The following is an 11,171-nucleotide window of genomic DNA, read 5'->3' as shown; positions in this document are numbered from 1 at the left end:
ATTTTTATTTAACTTTCTATATATTGTCAAGAACGTTTATATGAAGTAAAATATTATGTAACCAGCCATTACTGCAAGCCGTGGGAATAAAAATGGTTAAAAGACAAAAAAAAATCATAACTTTTTAGTTGATATACTATCAAAAATGAAATAATTTATTGCAAAATTCCTAAACATTATCCAAAACCTTTGGCTGAAACAATTGTCGATATGACAAACTATTTACAGTTATAATAGAGGTTGAAAAAAGTTTTATAGTTCCTATAAAATATGTTGAAATTTATTTTTTTACTATCTTCATATTATCATAAACAATGATCCAAAGCAAATTTTTTTTGTGACCACTTATTAGTGCAAGGTATGAAAAGTAGTGTTAGAAGGTAATAAATGCGTAGGCGTAATATGAAATACGTTCTATATTATTCAGTCCTGGATGAATTGAACTAAATCTTTTAAGAAAGTTTTGGGCCATGGAATAAGACAGTGTTCATTCGATTAATTTTTAATATTGTAGAACGTACAGGATGCTTAAAAAGTTACAGAAGTTTATAGAAGTTTTTTGAACATTTCATGAAGCGATAGGTACTTCGAAATCTACCTAAACCTGTAGTCTGTGCCGAGAGGGATGGATTTCGTTTACTCAATTTGTCATACTGGAAAAACTGTTTAGAGCAGTGCTTATGAAGAAAGTTGAATGACAAAAATTTATTTTGCAGCTGCCTTGAAGAAAATCTTTTTTGCTGTAAAGTATATTTTTATTTTGTTACTTGAAGATTTAATATTATTGAATAAATATTTTTCTTTGATGATTTAGATTCTTTTCATTTGTTATCAAACTTTTTTAAAACTTATCTACTTTTTATTTCATACCAAACATTCTTAAACTTAAAAAAAAATTCCATCATCAAAACTCAAAATGTAACAGCCGTTAGTAAAAATGTGTGCCTTTTAAATTATTTGTATTTAAAATATCGCTACTACTGATTTTAGTCTGGAAATTTGCGTTTGCCTACGTATTTATGACACCCTTGAGACTGAATAAAACTGCCCGCGCCCTTGGTGCAGAAATGCTGTTAATTTAGTAACCGATCAAAATTTAAAAAATATATAGATAAAAATTAAGAAAAAATCAAAAGTTAAACATTTTTGGAATTAAATATATGTAAATTAAAATGCTCATTCACAGCGTGACTGTGCTGGTGGCACCATAGAGGTTTTGAAGTAGTTTTGCGAATAACCGGGAAAACATCACATTGTAATCAACCATCATTGTAAAGTAGTGTCCAGACATGTATTTCTAAGTCAGTAATTCAGAGAGAATTATTTTTTACGTATGCAGTCACATTTGTCCATGTGACATATACACAATAACTTAGTGTTAACATGTTACTATCAACCACTAAAATAAGTATTTTTCTATATCGCTACACTAAAAATACATGCAATTGGCACGCCGGCTACGGTAAACTAAAGGACTCAGAGTGATTCAGACACATGGCGAGGCAGCAGGGCAGCTCTTATCTGGCCAGCAGTGTCGGCTTGGGGAGGAGGGTGGGTACTAGTGGGGTGGGGCAGTGAGGAGGAGATAAGAGTAGTTCCGAATGTCGCCACTCAGCTCCGAGCAAGAACGACATGCTATGTACGCGGTCACGCGTTTACTCTCTAGCCAGACGGCGCCCTTAAGTTTGAGACATGGAAACAAACTGCATTTTGTAATGATGATTATATATTGTTTCAATTTAATTGCTGTGCCTTGATCGTAGGATTATCAAGTGACAATGGACTGATAATTTTTTAAGGACCTTGTTTTAATAATTTTTGGTGAAATTAAAAACTTATAGAAAACTTTATTTTATTATTGTTAATATTTATATATTTTGTGTACCCATATTTATGTTGCAAAGGTAAAAGAATGTTTTCTGGCTGCCTTAGTTTTTAGTTAAATAGAATGAAATAAATTTTGTGTATATTTTAAGCAAAAAAACATTTTGGATTACTTATTAAATATTTTCTGTGAGACAATTTAATCAGGTTACCACTTTACTTCTTGTTAATGGTTTTTGGTGTTACTTGTAATTGCATGTTTTATTACTAAATATGTTAGTAACTTTATAAAAATCATGTTTATTTTTTATAAAGTCAACAGTCAAATTTCATGCAAATTGCCCTGCCTACGCTAATGTTTTCCTTTTTGCATCGTTCTCAGGCACAAAGTATTTAGTAAAGTCATTTATAAATTTTTATTTTAATGTTTGCCACTCCAGCGAGAGAGTGATGGACTTATTCACCTTACATATCTGAGTTGGTGGACTAGCAGAGGTTTGACAAAATTACATACTAGAAGTTATATATGTCACATTGTGTAAATTTACATGAAACACTGCCAAACTTGTATCCTCTTTAGGTAACTTAACTTTTGTAGAAAAAATCTTGTAAAGATTTTGCATAATACCATGTCAAAGTCTCATTTTCATGAATTTTTTGAACAAGTAAGGATAGCTAAATAATTGTCATCTTTATAACACAGTTAAAATTTATTTGAGAGAATTGTTTAACTTAGGAATAAAAATTCTTTAAATTTTGTGAATTTTCTGCCTCACCTTTGCCTTTTTTTTTAGATGTAACTAATTTAATCCGCCTATGTCTGTTTACACTTGTTTTTGCATCAATGTAAATAACTATTTTTTCGGTTAACTAATTTTGGTTCAGATTTTTATAATTTTAATATTGTTTTTGGTTAATTTATTTGGTCTTAGTTTATTTCAGATTCCGAGGTATTGTTATTTGTTGCGGACCTGATGTTAAACAGAGTTGGTAAAAGAAGGAAGAGGTAACAAGACTTTAATGCAAGTAAAAATGATAATAAATAGAAGTCGCACAGGGAGTCGCAAATAGTTAGTTACGAGGCTAGACAGACAGTTGGCAATATTAGATTTGTGTGTGCAAGTACGACACATTGTGTTGCTGAAGAAAAATGTTGCGTGAAAAAGAGACTAGAGTGGGCGACTGCATTCTTCTGGAAGCACGCTTGACGTGCGTCCACGGCGCGCACTGTTTCCTGTGTTCAACAAATACTAATAGCTTGGCTTTGCAGTGCACAACATTTTATTTACCAATAATTAAATTGGAACAATATCATCATGTATATTGACGAGCCAAAGTGTTACAAGGTTTACGCAGTACCAGTGTGGCAGCGAACCTGTAAGTACTTTTAATAATGTTCACAGGTTTTCACGACTTTCAGTAGGTAACTGCTCCCTGATAATGTTGACTGAAACATCAGTGAATTATTCGCTAAGGACACGGCTACAACCCAGAAGCCAAGCTACTTCCTGTAAGTACTTTTTTTGATACTTATCCATCAAGAATTGGGCATGGCTGATATAAGACGTTGACGACATTGTCGTGGATTGGTGATTCGCATGTTTTAGCAGATTTCAGTATGGCTAGACTAGCTACAGTAGTCTTACTTTGGAAACTTCAATTTTTAACTCATGAGCGATCAAATGGTTTTGTATCAAAGAACTGGACTAGAAAGCAATGCAAAGTTGTGTGGAGAAACAAATTTGAAGTCCTTAGATTTTTTTTGCCTGACTTTCCAGCTAACAAACATTTACAATACATATTTGTTAAGATTAATAATATACTTGGTTGTTGACTTTAATTGTAATTTAATATTGCTGGAAAGCTAAGTAATTTGAAATTGTTTTTTTTTTTTAAATATGCACCGTTTTATTCATTGGTGCCAGTTAAGGCACAGGTAAAAAGATTTATCAAATAATCAGTATACATAACCAAGAAGTAGTTTTAAGTAACTTATTTTTCCCTATATATTTTATATTGATTTTAGCTAATATTTTTTAATAGTGTTACATACCTGAGTATTATAGGTGATTGTTAACTTAGTTCACCGGCTCTTTAATGCTTTTGTACTTTTATGAACATTTTCTGTGGGTAATAAAATAATTCTGAATACAAATAACTGAGGTCGTTGATTTCATAAAGAGCCCCAAGTCAAAATATAATTTATTTGGAAACTGTGTTTAATTGAATTTTTTCTCAACACCTAGAGTTGGTAAGTTGATAGAAAGCCTTTTTGGTGATTGCTATTTTTTTAAAATATTTGTTTGTAAAACCAGCAGGGTGTTAAAAGATTGTGTTCTCTTGCTCTGAAAGAGATAAGGGGGCACAGCATTAAGCACTAATAGTGATAAAAGAAAATTGAATATCAGTTTATTGTGTTCCTTTCAAACAAGTTAATATTATTAAGTAAGCCTATGTAGTATTAAGATTACTTCATATATTTTACAAGGCTGTTTCATGTTACCTCCCTGTGTCCCTTCGTGTGTCTGTCTGTCTCTCACTCTGTTTTTCTCTGCTTCAATGTTTCTTTATCTGTATGTCTCTTTGTCTCTTTCTCTCATGTGTACATGTGTGTGTGTGAGGGCACACACACGCTTGAAAACAACATTTAGTAAATATGTGGTAGCATAGTTTGCGACTAACCAACAAATGCACAAAGAGTTATTTTATAATAACAGTTTAGAATGCGCAGTAATTCTTGATGACTGTGTACCTTAAAAAATCTTAAATATTGATAAGCAGTGTATGATTTTAAACAGTTACAATTGTTTTGTTTTAATAATTATTTTTAACAGCAAAATTGCACAAATTGTTGATTTTACAAACATAATATTGAAGGACTATTGTTAGTTAAAGAACACTAATATAATTATTATTACAACATAAATAAAACTGTAAACACACAATTCCATACAGGCACACTGCTGAAAAAACAAAACCTGCATGTAAGTACATTCTTTGAGTAAAAGCAAAAGTCATAACTGTGATGTCGGATCCATTATTCATCATAGCTCTTAGGCACTAACCGAGCTCAAATCTCAGACCAGACTTCCTAATTTTGAATTACAATGATTTCCTGAAATCACTTCCGGATTGTGCCGGGATTTTTGATTACAACAGGCTCTGAATGATTCCTTCCACAGTTTCCCTACCTAAGGTTTCTTATACGTGTGATGTCGACAAAAAAAAAACCACCAAACTATTTAGCCCCTGAGCTCAAAGAGCTAATACATCCAACCTGTGTTACATTCCAGAGTTCGTCTGGCTCGGCAACCCGGAATAATAACAAATACAATTGAAAACACTATTAAAGATTCGTTTATATATAAATATATATATTTTTAATTTCTTGTTACAAGTTACATTTTTTCTTACAAAATGCCGCCGGTGCGGCCGCACCTTGGGCCGACCGGACAACAACCACCACTACTGCCCGACTGTAGACGACTACTGAACGACTGCTACTTCACGACTGCTACTGTAGACTCACCACACAGTTACCGTCCCTTTATAAGACGAAACAAAGGGAGGCAACCCCGTGGACCGACTGACCAATCACATTATTTCCTGAAAAATACTGGCCTGGGGATACACATCACGCCACCTCATGGTTCGCCCTGATTGGCTGGCGAGACTGCGCCCAGCGAAAGTTCCAGTTTCTTGGTGCACAATTACACGTTCATGTGCTGGGATTTTCCAACGACGCACTATCTTGAGGTGTGACAAATGATCTGCTGGCGACAGTGTGTCGCGCCCATGTCCTTTATATTCACTCTTTCTAGACTGTTTACGAAAACTACCGGCCAACTATCCATACTATGCTTTAAAACATATAAAAAAACATAAATAATACACATGTTAATTTTCAATTATGAAGTAAACAAATAATAAAACACTACTAAACATAACTTAAATTAATAATAATAATAATTAGAACACCAACAAAATATTTAAAATAAAAATAATTATAAAAATTAATTCACAAAAACATAAAAATAGTCTTATTCAAATGAGAAAAATAGCAGGGGGTGGGAATTCTGCAATGTTACACCTGTTACCTCAGAAAAGTATATACTTTATCTCATTTCTTTATATTTGTTTATATTTGTGAGTATTGAAATTTTCAAACAATAAAAAAACTTGTTCACAATTTTCTGGTTATTGTGATTTACAAATAAAAATAACAAAGCTGCTGCTAAACTGAACAATAACAATTGACAATTATTACTGAGATGAATTTAAAAACCAATGAAATATCTGAAATCATAGCCAATAAACAACACATTTATATATTCATTTAAACTTCTAACTCCGCAGTTGTCATACTCTTTCAGCTACGGAACCCTTATAGAAGCAAACATTTGTCATAGAGCCCCAATCAATGTTTAGTTCTATCTATGTTATATCCTACTAATATTATAAACGCGAAAGTTTGTAAGTATGGATGTATGTTTATTACTCTTTCACGTAAAAACTACTAAATGGATTTGAATGAAATTTGGCCTACGGCTAGCTTATAACCTGGATGAACACATAGACCCCATATTAAAATGAAATTCCATCCCTAAGGGAGTGAAAAAGTGATAATTTCATTTTATAACAGAAAAAATCATAGGTTATAGACATACAAATAGTGTGTGAGTGTCATTCTCTATGTCTGACACACGATCATACACATAGTAAGGTCTGGCAAATTAATATTTTTCTCCTTGGTGAGACCAGTCCGCTTAGTGGAGCTCGCAGTGGCTAGCAAAATAAAGGCGCTAATAACAGTTTTGTTCTTAACTTCGTCAATAGATAGAGTTGCCTTGAATTTTAAACGCACAATCGTTTGATGCGTTTGTCATGTCTTTAATTTTTGTTTGTTTGTGCCGTATGCGTTCCTATACCATTCATCCGATTGCGATGAAATTTTGGTGATTTGTTATGCGCATGCCCATGAAGGTTACCTACTGAGACGGTATAACTATTTTTTAATAGTTGGAGGACGAATCGTGTCAAAAAATGTGTTTATTTCATTTTAATATAGCGGCACTTCATCTGTTTTTGTTGTATAAGTGCGCACGCATTACACAATTTATTTAAATATAAAAGAGAGACAGAGATAGTGATATATATATATATATACATACACACACATATATATATATATATATATATATATATATATAGAGTGAGATAGAGACGGAGAGATAAGTTGAAATAGAGCAAGGTATAGAGAATGAAATGGGCTAGATAAAGAGATATACCTATAGATGTATAGAGCTATATAGACATATATAGAAGATATAGAGATAGTGGGAAGTATACATGTAGATATAAAGAGATAAATAGAGATAGAGAGATACATAGATGTATATAGATGTAGATAGAGATAAATATATATATAGAGACGGATAGATGATTTGTATATGTGGAACTACTTCACACATATTACAAAACAAACATGAATGAGGCATTGGAATGCAGGCCGAGCATTAGCTAGATAATGGAATCTTTTCAATATTAGTAATCTCTTTTTTTTCAGCTTTTTTTCTATATTGCTTTATAAAGTCTAAATTACATACAGACCAGGTAAATAACTATAAACTGGCAGAACAACGTCTGTCGGGATCTGAAAGTGATATAATTTAATTTTCACACTTGACATTCAAATTAAGAAGACAATTACTAACTGCACCTTGTGTTCAGCCCGGGCAACGCCGGGTATTGCAGCTAGTTATACATATTAAACTTGATATTTACATGGAAGAATGAATAAGGTGTATATAATAAAAGAGACAATAATGAAAATGGAGGCAATATTACTTATTATTTAAATCTACAAAATGAACTAATTTTTGTCATTTTCATACCTGACGATGATGGAGCACCTGGGAATCAATCAGGGAGCACAGTTGGAATACTCTGATCTATCTCATAACTTAAATTCTTGAAAACCTTATACAAAAAAATATGTGCGGGGAGTCTCCACACGACACGTGAAACTTCTTGCTTATTATATTATTAGGTACAGGAAACATAATTCACTTTGGCTAAAGTCACAGATCCAAAAAAAAAATATGCAAGCAAGAATGTGAGCGCTAAATTATGCTATTGTGCAATGATGCAAGTGTGCAATGATGCAAGTGTGCAATGATGCAAGTGTGCAAACATGCAAGCATGCAAATGTGCAAGGATGCAAGTGTGAAAGTATGCTGCATCATTTCTACCTCTCCCCTGCCATCTCCTCCTAAACCCGTTCCCCCACCATGTACCTAACTTATCCTCTCATGTGATCAGAATTCTCATAACACACTACAATTGTAGCCCCCTCAGCAAAGAAGTTTCACTTCAAAAATACATATGTTACTGAAGATCGTTACGAGACAGGCAGTCTGCCTGGATACGCCTTCCCCACCATCTGTGTAAGGAGCCTGGCCTGGAATGTGGGAAACAAGTCATCTGGCTGCTACTCTTTTTCCGCCAGGCATCACAATGTCTGGACGCTTCTTCGGTTGTATCTCAACTCCTACTAGTGGCCTTCCGAGTCGGAACGGTGATCTGGTTGCACAACACAATTGGAGGGCGGCAAGAAACTTCCCAGACAGAAAGTACTTAAAGAACCAGCCAACCAGGATAGAGTAGAGATTCTGATGCCAGCGAGTCCTCAGAACAACACCAGAGTTAGAGTTGTTGCTAGTGATACCAGTGAGTTGTAGTTGGCTATAACACTGAGCAGGTGAGTTCTCCGGCGATGAATAACTGTGTGGCGACCTGAGGTGACACCAGCGAGACAGGTTAGTGATGTGGTACATGTGAGTGAGTAGTGGGTGCAGAGTGTTGGGGTACTAAGGATAAGAGGCATCTGCATTTAGTGAATTAAAAGTTTTCATTTTGCAAACAGAAATCAATATAAATTTAAAATAGTAAATAAAGAGAGACTTATCAATTAATATCCTTTTGAACCCTGCCACCCCCCCCCCCCCCACTACCTAAAGCAGAACAATATCAACATTATCAACTTACTTAAGAGGCCGTGTCAGTAAATGTTTATTTCCAATATTCTGCTCTAGAAGTTCTCTCTTTTAACAGTGAGATTTAGTGGCTTTTTCAACCGAAGGAACTGTAGCCGCAGCGCGTGATAAAGCTACTATACCCTTATCACAGGATTAGTGGGAAGGTTGACAGCTCGAGTTTACTCGACGAAAAATGTATCTGGTTCCTCGACAATCTGAGAGGATGACAATCTGACCGGCGGCTCACTAGGAAATTGCGGATGCAGGGATTCAGAATCAAGAAACCTCACTTATACAACTATGGTATGAGTCGAATCTAAAAATTTTAATACTTTAAACCATAGGCGTGCGCACGGTAGGTGCCACAGGTGCCTTGGCACCACCATTAGGGTTAACGTTATTTTGTTTTTTACAAGCAGAAATAATACATACTTACAAAAATCCGTATTATTTCCAAAAATAATATCTTTTCCAATCGTGTCGAGTTACAGATACGTGCTCATAACACTATCAGTATCTCAATTATCAATCGAACCAACTATACACACGGAAACAAGCCAGTTGCAATTACTTGTGTTGTACACACGGGCCGCGGCTACGAAACTTCTGAAATGTAAATACTTCTCATAGTTCTCCTCGAATTACATAGAATGCGCGCTCGGTGTCCACTGTTCACTCCACTCGGCAGACGCACGGAATAATAGCCGCCGTCCGCCAGGGATTATTAAAAAAATAAAAGAGAGAGTTTAGATAGTTAAAAGGATAGGCTTACTCGATGACTTATATGCAGTCGCCGATAAAACATTTTTGTTGTATTCCAAAAGTTAAAACTTTTGCCCACTCTTATTTGTGTATTTTTATTATTTTAATATTTTACATATTTTAGGTATGTTATAAAAACTCCCTTCATTTGTTGATTTTAAAACTTAACATTTGAGAATGTTTTATCTAGCATTTATTTGGCGTCTTCAGAAAACATATAAGTATAGTTTTTCAAAGCCACGATCATTAATTCCTGCAAACAATTTGTGCAATTTACTTTATGGCTCAACAAAGCTTAAAACTGTAAATAGTTTAGTAGTTTTCCTGGTGATTATAACGTTCAAAGCCATAATTTGTCATAAAAAATGTTAAAATTTTTACATCTGTGTATTTAATGTTTTTGTTCGGAAAAACCTTAAATACCACCATTTTGCACTTTCAAATCAAAAAAATTTCCGGGGGAAGACCCCCGGCCCCCCGCTTTAGGCTCGGGATCCGTGAATGACAGGGCTGTTGTGTAATCTGGCACCACCAATACTGAAGTCCTGCGCACGCCTATGCTTTAAACGTATCGGAATACAATTAATCTTCAAACATGTGGTAATTATTCTTTATCTGGATGTAATAGTCCGTGATAAATAATGTTAGTTGACATTAAAAAGTATACGAAATTCATCATGTAACGTTTTAAAAGGATAATAACATAAATACATATGCTTAGATATTGCATATGCATCACACACAATCTAAATACAATCTCACTTAAGTCAGACTACCTAATTTTTTACAATGCACCATCATACAGTTTAACAGAGGTAGGTGAACCTCTTATCGACGTTGTTTCAAAGAATTTAAATTTACAAATATTATACTATTTATCTTAATACGATATGTAGCCTACCTTTATGAATACGAACTTACAAAAAAATTATTGAATTTATCACATTACACTTTAACATTACACAAGACTAAAACACTAACAAAACTTAATTTTATACATTGCTGTAGCATATTAGAAGACGAAATAACTCACAAGACTAACATTAAGAGGGCTGCATTACAAATTTACTTTACAGAGAAGAAAATATCCTTTCAAGATATTTCATTACCTCATTCATTACATAATACTGCCGTTGATGTGATCGTAGATATAAAGTATTTAAAAAATATATTCCATTATGTTTATGTAAATATTTTGAAAACGTTATTGCTTAAAGATGCTCATTATTTAAATAATAACGAATCTTTTACTTTTATGTACTGAACAAACAAAATACTTATAAGTTAATAAGAATAAGCTTAGTTGAGTAACATCTTCAATTTGTATTGAATTCAATGTACATATCGAAAATCATGTACAATGAATGCAACAGATTGAATTCAATAAATATTTGATCTTGTGAAACGGCCATAATATTGATGTAGATTAGGGACCGGAAAAATTCGCGGTTTCGACGGCCTTCAGGATAGACTGCACATTCCCCTGTACACTCGGGCAAATAACGGCAGCAGTGGCGTAGCGTGGGTGGGGCGGAGGGGGCGGCCCGC

General features: G+C 34.0%; 1 long non-coding RNA gene across 1 annotated transcript; it reads right to left on the bottom strand.

The window, feature by feature from the left end:
* Positions 1-752: 752 nt before the first annotated feature.
* Positions 753-10,486, bottom strand: LOC134527247 (uncharacterized). Its single transcript, XR_010074134.1, has 2 exons — positions 7,719-10,486; positions 753-5,684 (listed from the first exon to the last, which is right to left on the bottom strand). It is a non-coding gene; the product is annotated as an uncharacterized LOC134527247 (long non-coding RNA).
* Positions 10,487-11,171: the final 685 nt, after the last annotated feature.

The sequence above is a fragment of the Bacillus rossius genome, chromosome 1, assembly GCF_032445375.1.
Source record: "Bacillus rossius redtenbacheri isolate Brsri chromosome 1, Brsri_v3, whole genome shotgun sequence".
Taxonomy (NCBI): domain Eukaryota; kingdom Metazoa; phylum Arthropoda; class Insecta; order Phasmatodea; family Bacillidae; genus Bacillus; species Bacillus rossius.
This window is presented reverse-complemented; position numbering and strand designations above follow the sequence as displayed.